At 46.7% G+C, this 22,024-nt stretch overlaps 1 protein-coding gene across 8 annotated transcripts in view; it reads left to right on the top strand.

Moving 5' to 3' along the window:
• faf (ubiquitin carboxyl-terminal hydrolase-like faf) overlaps nt 1–22,024 on the top strand; it is a 607,534-nt gene that overhangs the window by 284,438 nt on the left and 301,072 nt on the right. The gene's annotated exons all lie outside the window — the stretch shown is intronic.

Raw genomic sequence — 22,024 nt, forward strand, 5'->3', positions numbered from 1 at the left:
GTTCCAGCAAGAGGTTCCTCCTGATGCTTCGCTCTGGTAGCTCCGGGACACGGCGGCTGCCTAGCAGGCGGCGTTACTTTTACCATTTCACTTCAAAGTAGACCTCCGGTTTCTGCGCTGCCGACCGAGATATTATTTGTAGGGTACCCCGACGCTTTGCCAGGAAAAAGAAATTTGTGATTCTCTGGACTACTGCAGATGGCTCGGGGAAGATCGCATGTCGTTCCTGCGATGACGTTGAATGTCTGCCAAGTTTGTTCTTACAATCATTACGCTTCTGCAGGAAGTATAATTTACCTATGTCACTGCTATTGCCTAATCATACGCAAAGGGTTGGCCCGTTACCTTCATCATGCCATTTGCTCTAACCGCATCGAGTTTGATTGTTAAACTGCCGTGGTACATGACATGGCCACAAGAAAGTAAACTTTCTATGCACTCGTATAAGCTCAGAGCAATTTCTTCAGTAAATATGGATATGCAATCTCAAATAGTTTGTCTACAGCACTTGTGCATGCTCCCCTTTACAAGGCTATTTCCTTACAATACAAAGCATGAATAAATTCGCCGGAACAGAGAAGCATTTTTCAGACCATGTATAAACACTTTATTTACAGAAATAAATACAACACATTGATCAGGCGCATCTTGCAAAAACATAGCAGAACAGTTTGCAGAAGCCAAGTAGCATCCCAAATGACCATTCTCCCCCATTGTGTTGCATATTTAGCTTTAGCAGCGTACCTGCCCACTCTTCCGAATTTTCTGTATAATGTATGAATTTCGAGCAGTCTTATGATTTTACGAATATTGCTTGAAATTTTGCGGAAAGCATTTTATATGCGAAAAAAGAAAAACTATGTGAAAATGTAAAACTACACCCTGGTGCCTTGCGCAGCCATGAGAGGGCAATACATATGTGTGGTATCATCATCAGCAGCTGCAAGATTGTAGTGACTTCTGTCATCTACTAGGGCAGTCTTGAATCCATATCCAAAGCTCGATAGCGCCTCTAAAAACCTGTTGCCATGTTGTTGCCTTTGTTTACGCGGGTGCGTGGGTTTGGACTTCACTCAGCTTCAGTTACTGCAGTGTTTGCCTCGCCTTTTGTGTGACTATCTGCCGCGTTGGATGCGGTGCGACTGTGTGTTTTTGAAGTCGTACATGGCAGAACTTCGTGCTTTATGCCATCGAAGAAAGGGGAGAAGTTCGAATGCTGCACCACATGTTCCTATGATGTGACCATCTTGCATGGCGGCAAGTCTGACATCAAGGTCCACGTCGCTTCGAAAAAGCATCAGGGATACGTGCGAGCCGCTGACAGCCAGCCAAGCCTAGCAAGTTTGGCACGCAGCGACGACGACTTTGATGTGATTCATGCAGAATGTGTCTTCAATGCATTTTTAGTTGAACACAACATCCCGCTGAGTGTTAGCAATTATGCTGAACGTCTTTTCCGGAAGAAGTTGCCCAAGTTCGAAGAAGCTAGACGCTACGCCTGTGGACGAACAAAGACGACGTCAATTGTTCGGGAAATGGCCGCCTTTGCGGAGACTCCTTTGCTGGATGCCCTACAACAGCAAGCATTTTTGATCGCTATGGTTGGCAGTAACAATAGGGATACACAGCTTTACCCTATTGTTGCGACATATTTCGTTAAAGGAACGAGTAGAGTCGAAAGCTGCCTTCTTTGCCTCTGTACAATCCAAGGGGAAGCGACGGGTCACAAGATTGCAAATCTGGTTCTGGACGAGATGAAGTCTCGGAATTTGCCTGTTGGAAACCTGTTGGCTATGTGTTCAGACAATGCCAATGTCATGATTGGCGAGAAAAACTGCGTTTCTTTGAGAGAGGCTCAGCCAGATTATATAGGGGTTCGTTGCCCGTGCCATCTTATCAAATTGGCTGCCCAAAAAGGAGCTTCATGTCTTCCTGTAAAGGTTGATGAGGCTTTGGTTGACGTTATTTTTACCTTGAGAAAAGCTAGGAATGGAAAGATCAACCTAAAGAGTTCCAAGAAATGCATGATGCCAAGGTCAGAAAGATGCTGAAGCATTCACCGACACGTTGGCTGTAGTTGGGAAAGTGTTTGAAGAGGCTGCTTGACCAGCAGAAACCACAACTAAGCTTTTTTTTTATCTGAAACAAAGCAGTGTAACAAGCAGAGCTTGTTTTTGGAGTCGTTCCAAATTACGAAAACTTCCTCACAAACCCCCAAGAACCCTGCACTGACCCCAATGTCTGCTACACATCTTTACAAGACTGCTGCAAGCCTTGGGAAAGAAAGCACCGGTTGCGATGCATTGTGGCTAAAAAGGAAAGGAGCTCATTCTGGACCTCAAGCAAAAAAACGGAAACTTCATATCAAGGATTCTGGGGAAGCCAGCCACATGTCCCGTGAGGAGTGCCTGTTCTATTTTTTGTCATCGGAGCTAAACAGGGCATGTTTTCTTTTTCTCCAAAATGTTATACCGCTTTTTGAGGAGGAAACTGCCTTCTTTAGGCACAGGCTCTTCAGATTCATGTACTGAGGGCCTCTTGAACCGCCTTTTCGAGGATTTCCTGACTACATTTGTGCGCCCAGGTGTTGTTAAAGAGGGACGTGGCAATGAAAACATTTTCCTTACTTATGGGATAAATTGGTGAAATTTGGCATGCAAGTGTGATTTGTTATGCTGATATCATAACTGAAATTAGTTTTGTGCTATTATAGTTTTAGAGTTGCAACAATTAACAGCCTCTAATTGTCATCCCAAAATTAATTAATTAATTACACATAAGTTCGCCAAGATTTTCACATCTGCATGTTCACAAAGGCCCATTTTGTGCAATAAAGCTATTGGTTTACTTCTTGAATGTCAAACTGAGCATAAAAATATTTTTTCAGCTTTCCTATGCATATTGTCTTACTAGTGACTTTTGTGAACGCCCATTATAAATTTTTTTATGAGGCGCAGTTAAAAATAGACAGCCTTATTGTACTCATAAGTGTTTCAGGATCTAAGTGCCAAAGACAGAATGATTTTATCTTCATTCGTTGTAATATGGCACTGGGATGACTGAAAGCAACTGCACAAAAAATGAAAGCTGAGAAAACGGAGCTCAAAGTTTGATTGCTTGTAAACATTTAAATCTTTATTTTGAGCACCTAAAACCCGCTTGGGATGTAATCCTTTGCCTGTGGGGACACATTTTCTTTCCATTTTGATGTAGTTTTTTGCGTTCTTGCAGCAGTTTCGTGCACTTTAGTTGCCTTGGTCATCGTGCATCCATCCGTCATGTAGAGGGAGGTGACAGCGCACTCAAAACGTCCGCTCGTGTCTCGTTGCACAACCTCTTTATTAGTGGAATTGGAGCTGAAATCCGCAGTTGAATTGTTCACGCGAAAACTTCGCCGACGTCGCATTGCGGTCACGACCACATGCGGACGTAACGTCACTATCGTTCGTGGACGCGTCGTCCTCATCGGTCGGAGTTGCGTAGGTGTTCTGTGGTTGCATCGTCAGCCTGGTTACCTCCACTGCAGGGCAAAGGCCTCTCCCATACTTCTCCAACTACCCCGGTCATGTGGTAATTGTGGCCATGTCATCCCTACAAACTTCTTAATCTCAACCGCCCACCTAACTTTCTGCCATCACCTGCTACGCTTCCTTTTCCTTGGAATCCAATCCGTAACCCTTAATGACCACAGGTTATCTTCCCTCCTCATTACATGCCCTGCCCATGCCCATTTCTTTTTCTTGATTTCAACTGAAATGTCTTTAACTCGCGTTTGTTCCCTCACCCAATCTGCTCATTTCTTATCCCTTAACGTTACACCTATCATTCTTCTTTCCATAGCACGTTGTGTCGTCCTCAATTTAAGTAGAACCCTTTTCGTGAGTCTCCAGGTTTCTGCCCCATAGGTGAGTACTGGTAACACACAGCTGTTATACACTTTTCTCTTGAGGGATATTGGCAACGTGCTGTTCATGATCTGAGAATACCTACCAAACGCACCCCAGCCCATTCTTATTCTTCTGATTATTTGAGTCTCATGATCTGGATCCGCGGTCACTACCTGTCCTAAGTAGATGTATTCCCTTACCACTTCCAGTGCCTCGCTACCTATCGTAAACTGCTGTTCTCATCCGAGACTGCTAAACATTAGTTTTCTGCAGTTAAATTTTTAGTCCCACGCTTCCGCTTTGCCTCTCCAGGTCGGTGAGCATGCATTGCAATTGGTCTCCTGAGTTACTAAGCAAGGCAATATCATCAGCAAATCGCAAGTTACTAAGGTATTCTCCATAAACTCTTATCCCCAATTCTTCCCAATCCAGTTCTCTGAATACCTCCTGTAAACATGCTGTGCATAGCATTGGAGAGATCGTATTGCCCTGCCTGACGCCTTTCTTTATTGGGATTTCGTTGCTTTCTTTATGGAGGACTACGGTGGCTGTGGAGCCGCTATAGATGTCTTTCAGTATTTTTACATATGGCTCGTCTGCACCCTGATTCCGTAATGCCTCCATGACTGCTGAGGTTTCGACTGAATCAAAGGCTTTCTCGTAATCAATGAAAGATATATATAAGGGTTGGTTATATTCTGCACATTTCTCTATCACCTCATTGATAGTGTGAATACGGTCTCTCGTTGAGTAGTCTTTACGGAATCCTGCCTGGTCCTTTGGTTGACAGAAGTCTAAGGTGTTCCTGATTCTGTTTGTGATTACCTTAGTAAATACTTTGTATGCAATGAACAGTAAGCTGATCGGCCTATAATATTTCAAGTCTTTGGCGTCCCCTTTCTTATAAATTAGGATTATGTTAGCGTTCTTCCAAGATTCCGGTACGCTCTAGGTCATGAGGCAATGCGTACACAGAATGGCCAGTTTTTCTAGGACAATCCGCCCGCCATCTTTCAACAAATCTGCTGTTACCTGATCCTCCCCAGCTGCCTTCCCCCTTTACATCGCTCCCAAGGCTTTCTTAACTTCTTCTGGCATTACTTGTGGGATTTCAATTTCCTCTAGACTATTCTCTCTTCCATTATCGTCGTAGGTGCCACTGGTACTGTATAAATCTCTATAGAACTCCTCAGCCACATGAACTATCTCATCCATATTAGTAATGATATTGCCAGCTTTGTCTCTTAGTGCATACGTCTGATTCTTGCCAATTCCTAGTTTCTTCTTCACTGCTTTTAGGCTTCCTCCGTTCCTGAGAGCATGTTCAATTCTATCCATATTATACTTCCTTATGTCAGCTGTCTTACGCTTGTTGATTAACTCCAAAAGTTCTGCCAGTTCTATTCTAGCTGTAGGGTTAGAGGCTTTCATACATTGGCGTTTCTTGATCAGATCTTTCGTCTGCTGCGATAGCTTACTGGTATCCTGTCTAACGGAGTTACCACCGACTTCTGTTGCACACTCCTTAATGATGCCCATAAGATAGTCGCTCATTGTTTCAACACTAAGGTCCTCTTCATGAGTTAAAGCCGAATACCGGTTCTGTAGCTTGATCCGGAATTCCTCTATTTTCCCTCTTACCGCTATCTCATTGATCAGCTTCTTATGTACGAGTTTATTCCGTTCCCTCCTCAAGTCTAGGCTAATTCGAGTTCTTACCATCCTATGGTCACTGTAGCGCACCTTGTCGAGCACGTCCACATCTTGTATGATGCCAGGGTTAACGCAGAGTATAAAGTCTATTTCATTTCTAGTCTCGTCATTCGGGCTCCTCCACATCCACTTTCGGCTATCCCACTTGCGGAAGAAGGTATTCATTATCCACATAATATTCTGTTCTGCAAAGTCTACTAATAACTCTCCCCTGCCATTCCTAGTGCCTAAGCCACATTCCGCCACTGACTTGTGTCGAGCCTGCTTCTTGCCTACCTTGGCATTGAAGTCGCCCATCAATATAGTGTATTTTGTTTTGACTTTACCCATCGGCGATTCCACGTCTTCATAGAAGCTTTCGACTTCCTGGTCATGACTGAATGTAGGGGTGTAGACCGGTACGACCTTCAATTTGTACCTCTTATTAAGTTTCACAAGACCTGCCACCCTCTCGTTAATGCTATAGAATTCCTGTATGTTACCAGCTATATTCTTATTAATCAGAAATCCGACTCCTAGTTTTCGTCGCTCCGCTAAGCCCCGGTAGCACAGGACTAGCCCGCTTTTTAGCACTGTATGTGCGTCATTTGTCCTCCTAACCTCACTGAGCCCTATTATATCCCATTTACTGCCCTCTAATTCCTCCAATAGCACTGCTAGACTCGCCTCACTAGATAACATTCTAGTGTTAAACGTTGCCAGGTTCAGATTCCAATGGCGGCTTGTCCTGGCGGCAAAGGGTAAATCCCTTTAAAAAAAAAAGTTCTGGCCCCCTCGTCGCTATGGTTTTACAAATTTTCAGATCTTCAGGTTGGCAAGTATGTTAGATGCACTTACTCATCTTTCGGAGTTTCACTGTCTCCTTATTGCCTCGCTTCTCTGCATTCTTCTTTCACGAAGAAGTGCAGCTGATTAGTCAGGTAAAAACTGACCACCTTCGTTGTTAGTTCAGCTTCGTGTTCGCTGCAACCGTTCGTGTTCGTGCACTTGGCCTTTGCCAAACTTATTACATCCAGGATGCTTTCAGAGTGCAGCTTGCTTTTGTTAAGGCATTCCGTGAACAAGTTCTCAAGTGTTTCCACAAAGCATAACAGTGCCCCACTGGATACAATAGCCCTCTCTTATCCCTGAGCCGCGTGAAGTATGCGACTTCTGAGCACTCCTCACTGGCTGGCATTGTCAAAGCTTGCTTGCAAACTTGACACTTTTAACACACATTTTCATGCGCATAACCAGCGACACAATATGTTAACCGCGAGTCGCTGTGCTGGTTGTGGTCATGGGAAGAGGTCACGCAGGCTCAGGAGAATTGTGGGGATGATGGCGTCTTTCAATCAATCAATCACAATCAATCAAGTTTTATTTTCGCCACAGGCAATACACTGTTACTGCAAAAATAGGGGGCCAGACTTGACTAAGCTCTACCCACCTGTACAGCAGCAGTGACACGACAATTTCTTACATGGATTCAGTAATGTAAACATCAGCAAATAAAAAAACAATGAGACACTTCCGTCACAAATGGCACTTACAAAAACAATTACACAGCATAGATATTTCAATGAACAATTAGAAGCATAAGCTGTTTCAATACAGTCAAAGAAACAGGTCAAATAAGGTTTTGTTAGTAAGTTACAGAGCGTCCACATTTTTCCGGTCTAGCTCAATTAGTGTAGTTGTCAGTGCATAGTCAAGTCTTTCTTTCCCATAATGGGTGTGCGAGAAGGGAACGTAGCATGGCATTCGATATCGGAAAGGGTAGGAAATTGTACTTTTCCTGAGATTTGATAATTCTTGGAATAGCCTTACCTAATGTGTCATTTTTATGGGTTCTTAATAATTTGTGTTTGTATATATTGTTACGTAGGAAGACGCAGAGGAAAAGCTATATACAAGTATATTTACAAAGAAATGCGCCGCACTTGGCCAAGAGGCAACAGCCCGCGCTAGCCTCCAATCGTCGTCGTTGTCTTCACACTGCTTGCCTCCTCGTCATCGCCAGTACTGTTCCGTAGCACTACCCCCGGTAGCAAAAGCGCCATCCCGGAGCAACTAAAGGCCGGACTCAGAAGCAATGTAGTAGGCCTTGAGCCTACTGACGGGCACGACATCACTAGATGCCAGAGTAGAGGACGAGGTTAAACTCACCAGAGCAATTTCGTACGTCACAGGCGTCACATGGCGCAGCACGCGGTAGGGCCCTGTGTATCGCAAAAGGAGCTTTTCGGAAAGTCCAACGTGACGAGAGGGCGACCACAGGAGCACGAGCGCACCAGGCGAAAACTGTACGTCACGGTGGCTGGTATTGTACTGACGCTGCTGAGTGGTTTGCGAAGCCGTCGGTCGAGCACGGGCCAGCTGGCATCCATGGTCGGCGAGGGCGATGGCGTCGCACGCATACTCGCTTGTTGAGATCGCAGCAGGAGGAAATGCCGTGTCAAGGGGCAAGGTTGGTTCGCGACCGTACAGTAGATAAAATGGAGAAAATCTGGCGGTGTCGTGCTGGGAAGAATTATACGCAAATGTGACGTAAGGAAGGGCAATGTCCCAGTCGTGGTGGTCCTTGGAAACGTACTTGGACAGCATATCAGTAAGAGTACGGTTTAACCGCTCTATCAGGTCATTGGTTTGAGGATGGTATGAGGTAGTCAGCTTTTGTTGAGTGGAGCAGGAACACACAATGTCAGCGATAACTTTCGAGAGGAAGTTACGACCACCGTCAGTAAGCAGCTGTCCTGGGGTGCCATGAAGCAAGATAATGTCATGCAAGAGAAAGTCCGCGATGTCAGTGGCACAACTGGTAGGCAGAGCCCGCGTGATAGCGTATCGGGTGGAGTAATCAGTTGCAATGGCTACCCATTTGTTCCCAGAGGATGACGTGAGAGAGGGACCGAGGAGGTCTAATCCAATACGAAAGAACAGTTCCACAGGGACCGTGATCGGTTGGAGATTACTGGCAGGTGGCACCTGAGGTGTTTTCCGACGTTGGCAGGGATCACAGGCAGCAACATAACGTCAGACGGAGCGAGCGAGACCAGACCAATAGAAGCGGCGGCTGACGCGGTGCGGGTTACCCCAAGATGTCCTGCAGTGGGTGCGTCATGCATCTCAAAGAGCACAGTCTGTTGTAGATGTTTTGGCACGACAAGATCAGATCCGTCAGGGAGGAAGTTCCTTCGGTACAGAAAGCCGCCCTGGAGGACATATCAGCGAACGGATGGGTCGGTAGGTGTAGAGCGCAGACGATCTATGAGTGCTCGCAGCAAACTGCTCGTCGGCGATGTTAGTGAAGGCAGACACAGAGAAAATGCCGTTGGCGGTACTACTGTTGGCGGCGTCAGGCTCTTCTACCGGGTTGCGAGACAGGCAGTCAGCGTCCTTGTGTAGTCGGCCAGATTATTAGGTGTCAGAATACGAATATTCTTGGAGGCGTAAGGCCCAGCGACCAAGTCTTCCTGTAGGATCTTTCAGTGAGCATAACCAGCAAAGCACATGATGGTCTGTGACAGCGGAAAATGGTCGGCCATAGCAGTATGGGCGGAAATTCGCAACCGCCCAAACTAGGGCCAGACACTCACGCTCAGTGATGGAATAGTCATGCTCCGAGGGTGAGAGGGGCCTGTTAGTGTAAGCGATAACACGGTCGTTGCCGCGCTGGCGTTGTGCCAGTACTGCGCCAATTCCGTGACCGCTGGCATCAGTACAAACTTCGGTAGGGGCAGAAGGATAGAAATGGGCCGGAACAGAAGGCATTGTGAGAAGGTTGATAAGATGCGAGAATGCAGAGGCCTCGTTATCATTCCACTGGAAAAAGGCGTCTTTTTTCAGAAGCTCGGTTAGTGGTCGTGCTATGGCCGCGAAATTTTTCGCGAAATGGCGGAAGTATGAAGAAAGGCCGATGAAGCTGCGCACATCCTTGACACACTTCAGAACAAGGAAGTGCGTAACAGCATAGATCTTGCCTGGGTCCGGTTGCACTCCGTTCGCGTCAACGAGATGCCCAAGGACGGTAATCTGGCGACGGCTGAATTGGCATTTTGATGCGTTCAGTTGCATTCCGGCTCGACGAAAAACATCCAGGACTGTTGAGAGGCGCTCGAGGTGCGTAGCGAACGTTGGGGACAATACTATAACGTTGTTCAAGTAGCACAGGCACGTGGACCATTTGAAACCGTGAAGAAGGGAGTCCATCATGCGTTAAAAAGTGGCAGGAGCGTTACATAGACCGAACGGCATCACTTTGAATTGATAAAGACCGTCGGGTGTTACAAAAAAGTCTGCTCGCGGTCGAGATCATCCACGGCAATCTGCCAGTAGCCGGAGGGAAGGTCAATAGAGGAGAAATAGCGAGCACCGTGGAGGCAGTCAAGGGCGTCATCAATCCAAGGTAGGGGATACACGTCCTTTTTGGTAAACTTGTTAAGGTGCCGATAATCCATGCAAAAGCACCATGAGCCATCCTTCTTTTTCCCAGTACAACAGGTGACGCCCATGGACTACATGACGGTTCAGTAATGTTCTTGGCAAGCATTTTGCGAACTTCTGCGTGAATAACTTGACAATCAGCCGGGGACACTCGATACAGGCGGCGATGAATAGGAGGGGCATCGCCGGTATTGATGCGATGTTTAACAGCTGTAGTTTGGGCCAAAGGATGATAGTTAAAGTAAAAAATATCGTGGTAGGAAAACAGAATGCGGTAGAGCTCACGAGCATGCTCGGGCGCCAAGTCGGGCGCAATCATTTTCTGTAAGTCGGCGACACGGACAACAGGCGTCGTGGCGGGCGTGATTATTTTCTTCAGGCGGCTACAAAGGTCAGCGCTCATTCCTGACAAATGCGCCCCAGTGTTTATAAGAGCAGACACAGAAACACCGTAGACTTGCATGTCAAGAAGGTTCAGATGAGTGGGCAACGTCAGTAGAGGATTTGGCGGCGTAGGGAGCAATGCACCATCACTTCGAGGCGCTGCATCGTCTAGTTTTTCGGCTGGGAGCAGCGTCCGAAGAGAGTCAGCGAATAGGAGCGATGGGGCTGGGGAGAGGGAGACTGTCGTCATTGGGGCGAAGGCGAATGAGAATAGGGGCAGTTCAGCGCAGGAGAATCAGTGGCGGCATTATCGGAACGTGTGCCATAGGGACGTGAAGGGCCATCCGGGGGGAAGGGGGGGGGGGGGGGGCGAGAGTAGGCAGTATAAGTAGACTGGGTAGGGGAACTCCAGCGACTGCGAAAGTGCCAAGAAATGGGCCCGATTCAACGCCAGTGAAAACAAATGGGCTTGTCGTCAGCAGTGCGCCATTCAGATAGGTTGCCGAAACGTGGTGGGTACTAAGATGTGGGATGGGGCGGAATCGAAGAAGCCGAGTGGGTATCAGGGCGATGGGTCGAGTAGATGGTGTGAAGACCCATATTTGCAAAGTCCTGGTGGACAACTGCCTGCATCAGGCAAACCGTGACTGCTGGTGCGTTGGAGGAGCTGGAGTCGAAGGCAGCCGGATAGGTGGCCTCGATCTCACGCCGGACGATCCTGGTAACATCGCCAGTGTTGTTGGGACGAGGAGCGTCGTCACAGGAAGATGTCACTGGGGTGTTGGGCAGACGGGCTAACTGCTGATCAATACATCGGCGTTTAGCGAGTTCCAGGCAGCGGCACTCTTTTATAACTGCATCCACCATCGCCTTGTTGTTGAAAACGAGCAAGCTGAAGGCATCATCGGCAATGCCTTTGAGAATGTGGGAAACCTTGTTTGACTCAGTCATGTGTGCGTCAACTTTGTGGCACAGAACCAAGACGTCCTGAATGTACGCACATAGGGCTCCGTTGACGTCTGCACATGGCCAGAAAGCACCTTCTGCGCGGCAAGTTGGTAACCGTAGGGCTTGCCGAACAAGTCTCGGAGCTTTTGCTTAAGCCAATCCCAACTGGTGAGCTTATCTTCGTGCGTCCGAAACCAAAGTCAAGGTGTGCCACTGAGGTAAAAGACTACGTTGGCGAGCATGATACTAGGGTCCCACCGGTTATTGCAGCTGACGTGTTCGTACAGGCTGATCCAGTCCTCGACGTCTTCCCCATCTTTGCCCGAGAATACGCTAGGATCGCGGGGAGCGGGAAGAGCGATGTAGGTTGTCGAAGTGGCAGCAGGTGTCGGAGGCGGCTGAGACGAGTTGTCGTCGCTGGGAGCCATGAAGGAAGGCTCGACGTACCGTCCACTGCGAAGCTTCGTGACGAGGTGCAGGGAACGTCCACCTCCACCAGATTTTCTTACGTAGGAAGACGTAGACGAAAAGCTATATACAAGTATATTTACAAGTAAATACGCCGCACTTGGCCAAGAGGCAACAGCCCGCGCTAGCCTCCAATCGTCGTCGTCGTCTTCACACTGCTCGCATCCTCGTCATCGTCAATACTGTTCCGTAGCAATATTATGAATTTTCATAATTTTATGTTTGTGAAACAGTGGTTCTGTGTGTTCTAAGAACAAGGAATTTTCTATTGATCTAAGTGCTTTTTTCTGAATGAGGAAGAGTTTCTGTAAGTTCGAAGCTGTCGTGTTTCCCCATATTAGCATGCAGTAAGGTAAGTGAGAGTTAAATAATGCAAAATATAACATCTTTTTAATGCTTACTGGAAAAGTGTGATGGTGCTGGCTTAATACACCAGTGGCTTTACTTAATTTTGGTAATTATGGTTTCACATGTTCATTCCAAGACATGTTTTCGGAGAAAATGACACCTAGAATTTTAACAGACTTTGTGGGAGATATGGAGTTCTCCTCCGTACTCTTGGGACAAAGGAACGACAACACAGTAGTGCAAACAATCACAAGGGTATTTATTGCACCTTTCATAGATCAATGCCTGCTAGCCGAGTTGCTATCCCCAAAACATGCCGATGGGCGCGCGACAAATCTAGAAGTCCGACTCACCGCGACCGCATAGCGAGCGAATATGTTCGCCCCATGCTGGATCCCAACGCCTGGTCGTTCGCGTGTACGGTCACGTGAACGGTGGCGCGTTCCAAAGCGGCCACGCGAGACGGTCTCGCAGAAGCATGGACTGGCGCGCGCGCACGGTATGTCCGGCGCGTTCGCCAGTCCGCCGCTCAAGACCAAGAGCCTTTCTTTCCCGTGCCTAAGTAACCCCGCCGCAGCGCAACACTAGCGCCATCTCTCGCACTGCGCTTCAACCACTCCGACCGCCGCGGACGCCAGGCCACGCGGCGGGCGAAGCCGCCCTGCAGGAGACGAGTTATGCGGGAAAACTAGATCTCAGGGGAGGCGTGAGAGTCGCGCATCCCCACAACTTTTCTATTTTAATTTTGAATGGGCCAAGAGCAATATGGTCGTCTATATTTTCTAAGGTGCGCGGAGTGCGAAACAACACACACTTAGTTTTTGACTCATTAAGAATGAGCCTATTGTTCTGGCACCAAATCTGCAAGTTGTGACAGAATGCACTTCCCTTTTGTCTTACAATATCAATGTCTTCTCCCTTAACGAGTACAGAGCATTCATCGGCATAAATAATATATCTACACTCCTCATATATTTTTGCAATATCATTAATATAGAAAAGAAAGAGAATTGGTCCCAGTATGCTACCCTGTGGAATTCCAAATCCAATAGACCATAGGTGAGATTTATGCTTATTTAGTTCGACGTATTAATGGCACGCACTCAAGTAAGATTTAATAAGTTGTAGTGTTGTGCCACAAAACCCATAATGCTCTAACTTATCCAGCAATATTGGATGGTTGACTCGATCGAAGGCTTTGCTGAAATCTAAGAGTATACCCAATGTCATTAACTTATTCTCAAAATTGTTTAATGTTTCTTCCTTCTGAGCTAGAAGTGCTGTCTCAGCGCAGCGTCCCTTTCTGAAACCAAATTGGTAGTCTGTTAAGAGATTATTTTCTAGTAATTTCTCAATACAAGACTTAATCACTTTCTCGAGTCCCTTGGAGAATACAGGCAAGATTGACACCGGGCGGTAATTACCTAAACAATTTTTGTCACCATTCTTGTAGCTTACGGAAATTCTGGCTGCCTGCATGTTGTTTGGAAAAATCCCCGTCAAAAGATAGACGTTGTATATGTGTGTAAGCACTGGCGCAAATAAATCTATGATGTATTTGATTGGTTTTATTTCTAGATCATCTATATTACGGCTACGGCTACTTTTAAGTTTCTGATACAATGTTCTTACTTCATCGATGGATGTTGGCAGTAGGTACATTGTGTGGAATAACCTTGGAATATGATTAGTAGCTTTATGACAGTATGTACTGGTGCAATTTCAACAAAGAAATCGTTAAAAAGGTTAACTAGTTCCTTTCCACCAACCCTTTCGTTATTTATAACAAGTTTGTCAATCGTGGCATCCTTAGTGCTCTTGCTTAATACCTCGTTAATTTTCCTCCACACTTTGCCGCTATCATGCAAGCAATTGTTGTCAAATACACGTTTGTAATATTCGCTTTTTGATCTTTTTATATCTTTATTCAACCTATTTCGAAACGCGACTTAAGAAAGTTGTCAATAAGCTTGTTCTTATGCTTAATAAGCTTGATATGTTCATGTGTGATCCATGGTTTACGCAACCTTTTTTGTTTATGGTATGTGCATAATGGGAAGGACTCGAAATAATGTTTCTGGAAGATTTTTAAAAATGAGTCATAGCATTTGTTGCTGTTTTCAAAAGTAAATGTTTCCTTCCAGTGTTTGAGCAATCCTATCCCTAAAATTTTCTAACGTGATAGATAATATTTCCCGGTACGTGAATTCAGGCCATTCCTTTTGTTTCAACACGCTGTTATGCTGAAGCATACAAAAAGCATATAAGTGATCACTGATGTCACTGTTTATGACACCAGAGAAAATGTTATTAGTATTTAAGTTAGTAATGAATCAATCTAGCACAGATGCAGTTGAAAGAGTAATGCATGTTGGCGTTGCTATAATATTCTGAAAACCATTACTCTGTAACACAAACAATAAGTCATTCGCCCGGCTCGAGACCTTTTGAACATCAATATTCATATCACCGCCTATTGTTAGCAACGATCCATTTTCATTGGCACAGAAAGTAAATAATCAAGGAAGCTTAAGAACGTGATGAGGTTGCCGCTTGGCGGTCTGTACAGCACAGCGAACACATTCTTATTTTTCTTAATACAAATTATTTCAATATCACTGGTAACGGTGCTAAATTCATGTATAGCATTTCAAAACCGGGCACAGCAACCTGAATGGAGACTCTGCTGCCTCTGAAATTTTTCCGATTTAAAAAGTAATGATTGTAACACGGTAAAATAAAGTGATCCGAGTTTTCACCATACCAAGTCTCAGTGAACATGAGTGCATCAAATCTAACACTGCATGATTCTAAAAGCGTGATAATTTCGTCAAATTTGTACTGAATGGAGCTTACATTTAGATGAAAAAAGCTTAAAAAGCTTGTCTGGATTCTCAGATGTGATACCACGTATGTCCTGAGGTAGCACACAATCGGTAGCCATGTTTGCACATGCTGGAAAATTGTAGTGCTCCCACCAAACATGCGCACTCTTAGCCTGTCGCGGTAATCTTGCCCAGATCGCTCTTGCGTCTTACTGCCACAAAAGCTGACGCATCATCGCGACGGGCAAAAATGACACCTTTTTTGACCCAGACAAACTTCCAGCCATGTTAGTGCTTGCGCGCGACTGCCATACCAAGCAATCTCTTCAAAAATTTGCATAGGTGTTCATTTACAAAGACTGTCAAATTTGCCTCTATTTCGGAAGCTTCCAGTGAAAAACCCAGGTTTCTGTTCGTAAGCTTTGTTTTCTTTGCCTTCTCTAAGACGTCTCGCTTTTCGCGCTCTTATGAACTGTACAACAATCTTCATCTTTGTTTTGTCTTTGGTTGCCACCCTGTGAATTACGTCTATATTGCTGGCAGAGACGGGTTCACTGATGGCCGCACCTATTTTAGCGAGGGTATCGGTTAAACACTCATTCGGAGTTTCTGCAACGCCCTTGATCTCAAGGTTTCTGTTGCACGAGTACTGCTCCGATTTCACAAGACTGGTTTGACATTCAGCCAGATCCCTCACCAATCACCGAACTTGCTGCCGGAGCACTTCATTTTCTTTCTTAAGAGAATCATTCTCGGTCAAGGTAGCATCAAGTCTCTGGTTAGCATCATCAAGGCTTTTACTTACAAAATTCATGCTTTGCTTTATTTCATCAATATCGGCATGAAGCCCTCTTTCTTCTGCACGCATGTTTCTTTCAAGAAATTCCTTTAAGTTTTTGAATTCATTCCTTAGCTAATCTTTGAATTCTTGTAGTTGTTTTGAAAGATCCCTAGCCATTTCTAATAACTGCAGCAATGAACAAAAGTGTCACACTTTGTGGCAGCGGTGACAGCAAAACAATACTTATTAGACTTCTAGAAGTATCTGAAAAGTTCGCTAATCTGCAATGTGCAACAGTCGGGGATTATGCCTTCTGCTCCGCCGCTAAATGGTGCGTCCACAAAACAGCGGTAGCTTTATAGCCAGGTGGTGGCCACGTGTTCCGTCGTCCAGGCTGCGCAGTGAGGACTCTATGAATGAAGCCTGTGCACTGCTGCTCTTTTTTGTAGACTTGCGCTGTCGTCTTGCGCAGTCCCACCTGCCCGTCGAATAAAGCTGTCACAGTGATGGCTTGAAGTAGGTGCAAATCTGCAATGTCAGAGATTATTTCTTCTGCTCCGCCGCTGTCACCGCTGCCAAATGGTGCGTCCACGAAACAGTGGTAGCTTTATAGCCAGGGGGTGGTCTTCACATAGCAGGGGCCTTCCACGAGGAATACGTGTTTTCTTGCCATCAATTACATGCACATAGTCTCTGATTATGTATTGCGATGCGAAATGCAGCTCTCAGACCGCACATGTCTCATCCAATACCTTATCAGCACGGTGCAAATTCCGTTCCCACTGCTTTCTTCGTTCTTCGTCTTGCGGAACATTGAACAAGGATGGCTTCAGTGCGTCTTTTCAAGTGGCTGTACCCCGTACGGCACCCGGGCACGAAACAATAGTTGTGACGACGGTTAGGTGTTTTCGCCTACCTGGGACTCGCGCGAGTCTGTAACGTCAGCGACCCGCAGAGACGGGCACTGCACGGAAAAGAAGCCGGTAGCAAGCAACGAAGTCGCAGACATCCGACTGCCACTGCAGCATAGCACAAAGAATCACACGCATGCAAGATAGAGAAACTGAAGGGCGGACTGGCAAGTTCAGGAGGAAAGTGCTGCAGTGCCTCTAGCGGCGGACGTACTGGCAGGCAACAGCGGCCGCGTCAGTAGAGTGCATTGGAAGAATAGGCCAGTGAGCCCACTACAAAGCCTTCTAGTACACTGTAGTTAGGGGCAGAGTCTTGGTACATCAGTGGCTCGTAGCATTGTACGTGCTGTGTGTACTTGGCACTCACTTTCCGCTGTAGTGATGGACAGCACAAATGCCAATTCACTTGCTGCCGTTGCCACCTTTCCTCAAGCCAGCATTTTGACAGCGAGAGTCCATAGTCATTGAGTGTGATGCGTTCATGTTTACTGTGATTGCTGACACCATGCTTAATATTTCAGTTAGCAACAGAATGTTTACAAGTTGATACGGCTCATTAAAGTACTAGCCTTACTTCATTCACCTGTCTGCTAATTTGCTATCTCAATCGATGCTTCGTCTTTTTTTTTCGTTCTTTTCTTTTTTTTCATGTCACATCTTGGAGGCTACGCTCTTTATCTACGAGGTGTTCTGCCGAGAAGCGGCACCAGGTAATGTCTATAACGCGGCGGCCATGATGTTTATCGGCGCTTGCTGTACCAAAAAGCACAGCCTTTGAGATTCATGGCTTTTACTCAAAGGAAACCATCGATGGCATATGTGTTTGGACGCCACCAATTCGTATACAGTCGCTGACCTTTTATTTGGACCTCATGGGGACTGCGGAAATGTCCGAATAAACAGGTGTCCGAAAAAGCAGCTTCAGAAAAAAAAAAGAAATCCTTTATGTCCATGTACTTATTCGGGTTCGGCAGTAGGCTTGAAGAAATCGTGAACGTGCCGTTGCACGATGTTTTGTTTATTCGCTATCATCAGCCTGAATCTCTGAAACCACGGTGACTTCTCGTGCAAGCTCCACGTGCAACGGCAGCGGCGCACATGGTGCGTCATCTTCCGACTTGGTGTCATCGTCCGATGCGGCAGCAGAAAGCTAACGAACGATCTCGTTGTCGTCGAGTTCTGCGCATTTTAGTACAGCACTGTCAGGACCTGTGAAACTTTCAAATGGGACGCTGTCTGGAATCGCAATGCCACCACTGCTCAGGTCTCGAAGAACATTTTTGGCATCAGTAGAGAGCACATCGGAAAGTGACAGATGGCGACTTGAAGCGATGTTTCCGTATACCTCGTCAAATCACCACAACCTCGACACAGCACACAAAGCAAACAGTACCGGGATGTCACGTCGACACCAGTCGCCTATTTGCAGCATCGTACACGAAGAAAGAAACAAATCAGCTGCTGAATTGCCTTGAGATGGCTTACTAAGCTTAGACCGGAACTGCGGTAGCCACTCTACCAAACCAGGCAGAAAGGATGATGATCAGCGGGATTTGCTATAGTGCCACCTCGTGGGGCAGCAAGGAGGCTCAGTTCAAAACAAAAATGGCATTCCGTAAGTCGAACTATGCACCGGTCACAGTCGGTGGGGGCAACTGCCATCAATCGAGTTGGCTCAAAGAGTGTCCGAAAAATCAAATGAGAGGTTGCAAGGTGTCCGAACTTTTGGCAGTTGTTATACATTATGGTCTACGGGGACAATGGCGGTGCCACGAAGCAGTCCGAATAATCGACCATGTCTGAATTTTTGGAGCCTGAAAAATCAGTCGGCGACTGTAGTGGAACTCTGCAGCCGGTGCATCTACAAAAGTACAACAGAGACCAACATCATAGCAGGTTGGGATGCGTTTCAAGAGTCCATTTTAGAGCGCAGCTCTTGTTCCTGCAGTGAGCGTCGGTGCACGTTACATGCGCCCAGTCATGCTATGGCATTTTCACTGTGCCAGCCGAAATGCCGTCCCCTCTACCCTTTGACGTGCGCGCAGTCAGCTGTTCTTTTCTGAGCATGTGCAGAACGATCCCCCGCATGCCGCTTTGAACGGGTACCTGCGACCGTTGGCGAAGCGGCGTGGGCACCTTTTTTTTCCATGCCATGCATTGTGGGTCTCCGGAGTCGGTTCAACGAACGCGCGGATGGAGCAAGAGCCATCTCGACGTTGGGCACGTCGGACCGAGTTCGCCACATCTGGTTACGTTGGCTGTGCCAATGCTTCGAACTTAAGACGTTGTTCTTGCCAACGTGACGTAGTGCGTGTGCTCACGCACTCATGCTACGTCGGACTGTATACACACCTTAACCGAGTCACTTTTTTCTGACTTTCATTAGTTCGAATTTTGTATAATTAGAATTTTCGTAGCATCCCCACAGAATTCTAATGATTCAAATATATTGTTGCACAAGAAGCGTATATATACAAATATCTATAAGTAAAACGAGCAGCACAGGAGTCACAGCAGCCAATATGGCAAAGAGGCAAAGAGCCACCTCTGCCTCTTCTTCATCAATGCTGGCCAAATGTGACAGACTTCTGTCTCATGTCATTAGAAAATGAGTACTCTTGTAACCGCAAAGCCCAGCGTCCAAGATGGCCTGTAGGATCTTTCAGTGAGGAAAGCCAGCAGAGCACATGGTTGTCAGCCACTACCGTGAATGCACGGCCAAAGAGGTACGGCCGAAATTTGGAGATGGCCCAAACAAGGGCGAGACATTCACGCTCGGTAATTGAATAATTGCGCTCTGGGGCAGATAGCAGATGGCTAGTGATTGTTGTGACGCAGTCATGACCATGCTAGTGCTGGGCAAGGACGACTCCGATTCCGTATCCACTGGCGTCCGTCCGAACTTCCATAGGAGCAGAAGGGTCGAAGTGCGCCAACAGAGAAGTCATGAGAGGGCATATATGCGTAGAAAATGCATGGGCTTCGCAACGACCCCATGAGAAAGGTGTATCTTTCTTGAGAACTTCAGTGAGTGGGCGGTCAATGTCAGCAAAACTTTTGACAAAGCAACGGAAGGAAGAACATAAGCCAATGAAGGAGCGAACTTCTCTGTGAGAGGAAGGTACGTAGAAATGCTTCACGGCGCATATTTTTTCAGGATCAGGTCGGATTCCTACGCCATTAACGATGTGTCCAAGCACTGTTATTTGGCAGAGACCAAAGGTGCACTTGGATGAGTTAAACTGAAGACCGGCGCTGTGGAACACTTAGAGAATTGCCGACAGGCGCTGATTATGGCTGGAAAATGACGTTGAAAAAACAATGTCATTCAGGTAGCATAAGCAGATCGACCATTTGAAGCCTCGAAGGAGTGAATCCATCATGCGCTCAAATGTTACTGGCGCATTGCATAGACCGAAGGGCATAACCTAAAATTGGTATAGCCAGTCAGGTGTTACAATGCGGTCTTCTCGCAGTCCATAGGATGTACAGCAACTTGCCAATAGCCACACCGTAGATCGATGGACGAAAAATAACTCACTCCGTGGAGGCAGTCAAGAGCGTCATCGTTATGAGGCTACGGATGTACGTCCCTCTTAGTGATCTTGTTTAGGTGTCTGTAATCGAAAAGAAATGCCAGGTGCCGTCTTTTTTCTTGACGAGCACAACTGGAAATGCCCATGGGCTACTCAAGGGTTCTATAATGTCTTTTTCTGTCATCTCATCGACTTCTTTTTGTATAATCGCCTGTTCAGCAACAGAAACGCGATACGGAAGACGATGAATAGGGTTTGTGTCGCCGGTGTCAAATCAATGCATAACAACTGTTGCCTGGCTTAGTGGGCGGTTGTCGAAGTCAAAAACATCCCAAGACAACGCTAACACACGGCAAAGTTCAGTAGCGTCTACAGGTGAAAGGTCCGTAGTCATCATTTTGTTGAATTCACTGGTGAGGAAGCTGATAGATCCTGCTGTGCTCGTAGGTCGTGAAGGGGCTTCAGATGTTAGCGTGGAAATCTGACAGTCGTTTAGGGATGACAACATTGCAAGCACAGTTCCGGAAGGTAGAGCATGGGCGGATAAGCTAAAGTTGAGCACAGGGAGATAAGCTTCATTGTTGACAATTTCGACAACCGTGTGTGGTAGGTTCACGTTGTGTGCCAAGACAACGTAAATATAGGGGATGCAATGTAATCCCAGTCAGGGACAGAAGGGCGACAAAAGAACATAAGTACATAGTGGATTGCGGCGGCAGTCACACAAACTCGATAGTACATAGTTCCGTAGGCCGAGGAGCAATAGTCTCGGGGATAGAAGAGAGTTCTAGTTGAAGGTCACCGTTGCCACAGTCGACAAGGTCTGAATTTGTGGATAAAAAGTCAATGCCCAAGATTACGTCGTATGGGCACTGCTCAAGCACGAGAAACAGAGCACTTGTCTGATGGCCAGATATAGTGACATGAGCAGTACATGTTCCAACAACGGTAGGAGTGCTTCCATCGACAACCCTTACTACATGTTGCACGGCAGGTGTCAGGACTTTCTTCAGCTTCTCATGAAGACTAGTGCTCATCACCGAGATTTGTGCACTGGTGTCAATAAGGGCCGTAACAGTAGCACCGTCGAGTTGGACTTCAAGCAAATTCGAGAGGGTAGAGACAGTAAGATGAGGATTTCGAAGCCAGGTCAAGAATGCAGCGTCACCTCCGGGCCCCGCACTCGTTAGTTTTCCGGTGCGTAGTGTCCAGAGTTGGCAGGTGATTGGAAACGGTGGGCTTGCGGCGAAGGCAAAGGGAATTGGCACGCTTGTGGTGAGCGTGATCAGCGGTTGTGCGGTGATGGTTACCTGCTACAGTAGAACCCCACTGTTACGTTCCTCACTGCTGCGTTTTCCCGGCTGCTACGTCGTTTTCATCCGGTCCCAGCATAGCTTCCATAGGATCCAATGTATAAGGAACCCCGCTGTTACGTAGTAGCTGTGAAAACGTTCCCGCATGATACGTCGCAACACCCCGAACCCGCCTGGGCTAAAGCAGGCAACGCGCTCCAACCGCCATTTTGTGCTTTTGACGAGTTTTGGTCGGGCTTGGCTATGAAACTGGCTGCAAGAAGCCGCACGCCAGTTTGAGAGGCTGCCACTAGGTAGCCATTCGTGAAAAATGCTCTCACTATCATCACTGATTACGGTCACCGCATGGTTGTTGGATGGGTCGACTCACGGAGGAACATGGAGGAAGGAAACTCAGGAGACGCCCTGACGTCACTCTTTGTGAAGCTAAAGTGAAGCCGGAAGTTGGCGTTGCTCATGGCGTTGCTCCGCCTATCGGGCCAGCT

The sequence above is a fragment of the Dermacentor andersoni genome, chromosome 2 (assembly GCF_023375885.2).
Source record: "Dermacentor andersoni chromosome 2, qqDerAnde1_hic_scaffold, whole genome shotgun sequence".
NCBI lineage: Eukaryota > Metazoa > Arthropoda > Arachnida > Ixodida > Ixodidae > Dermacentor > Dermacentor andersoni.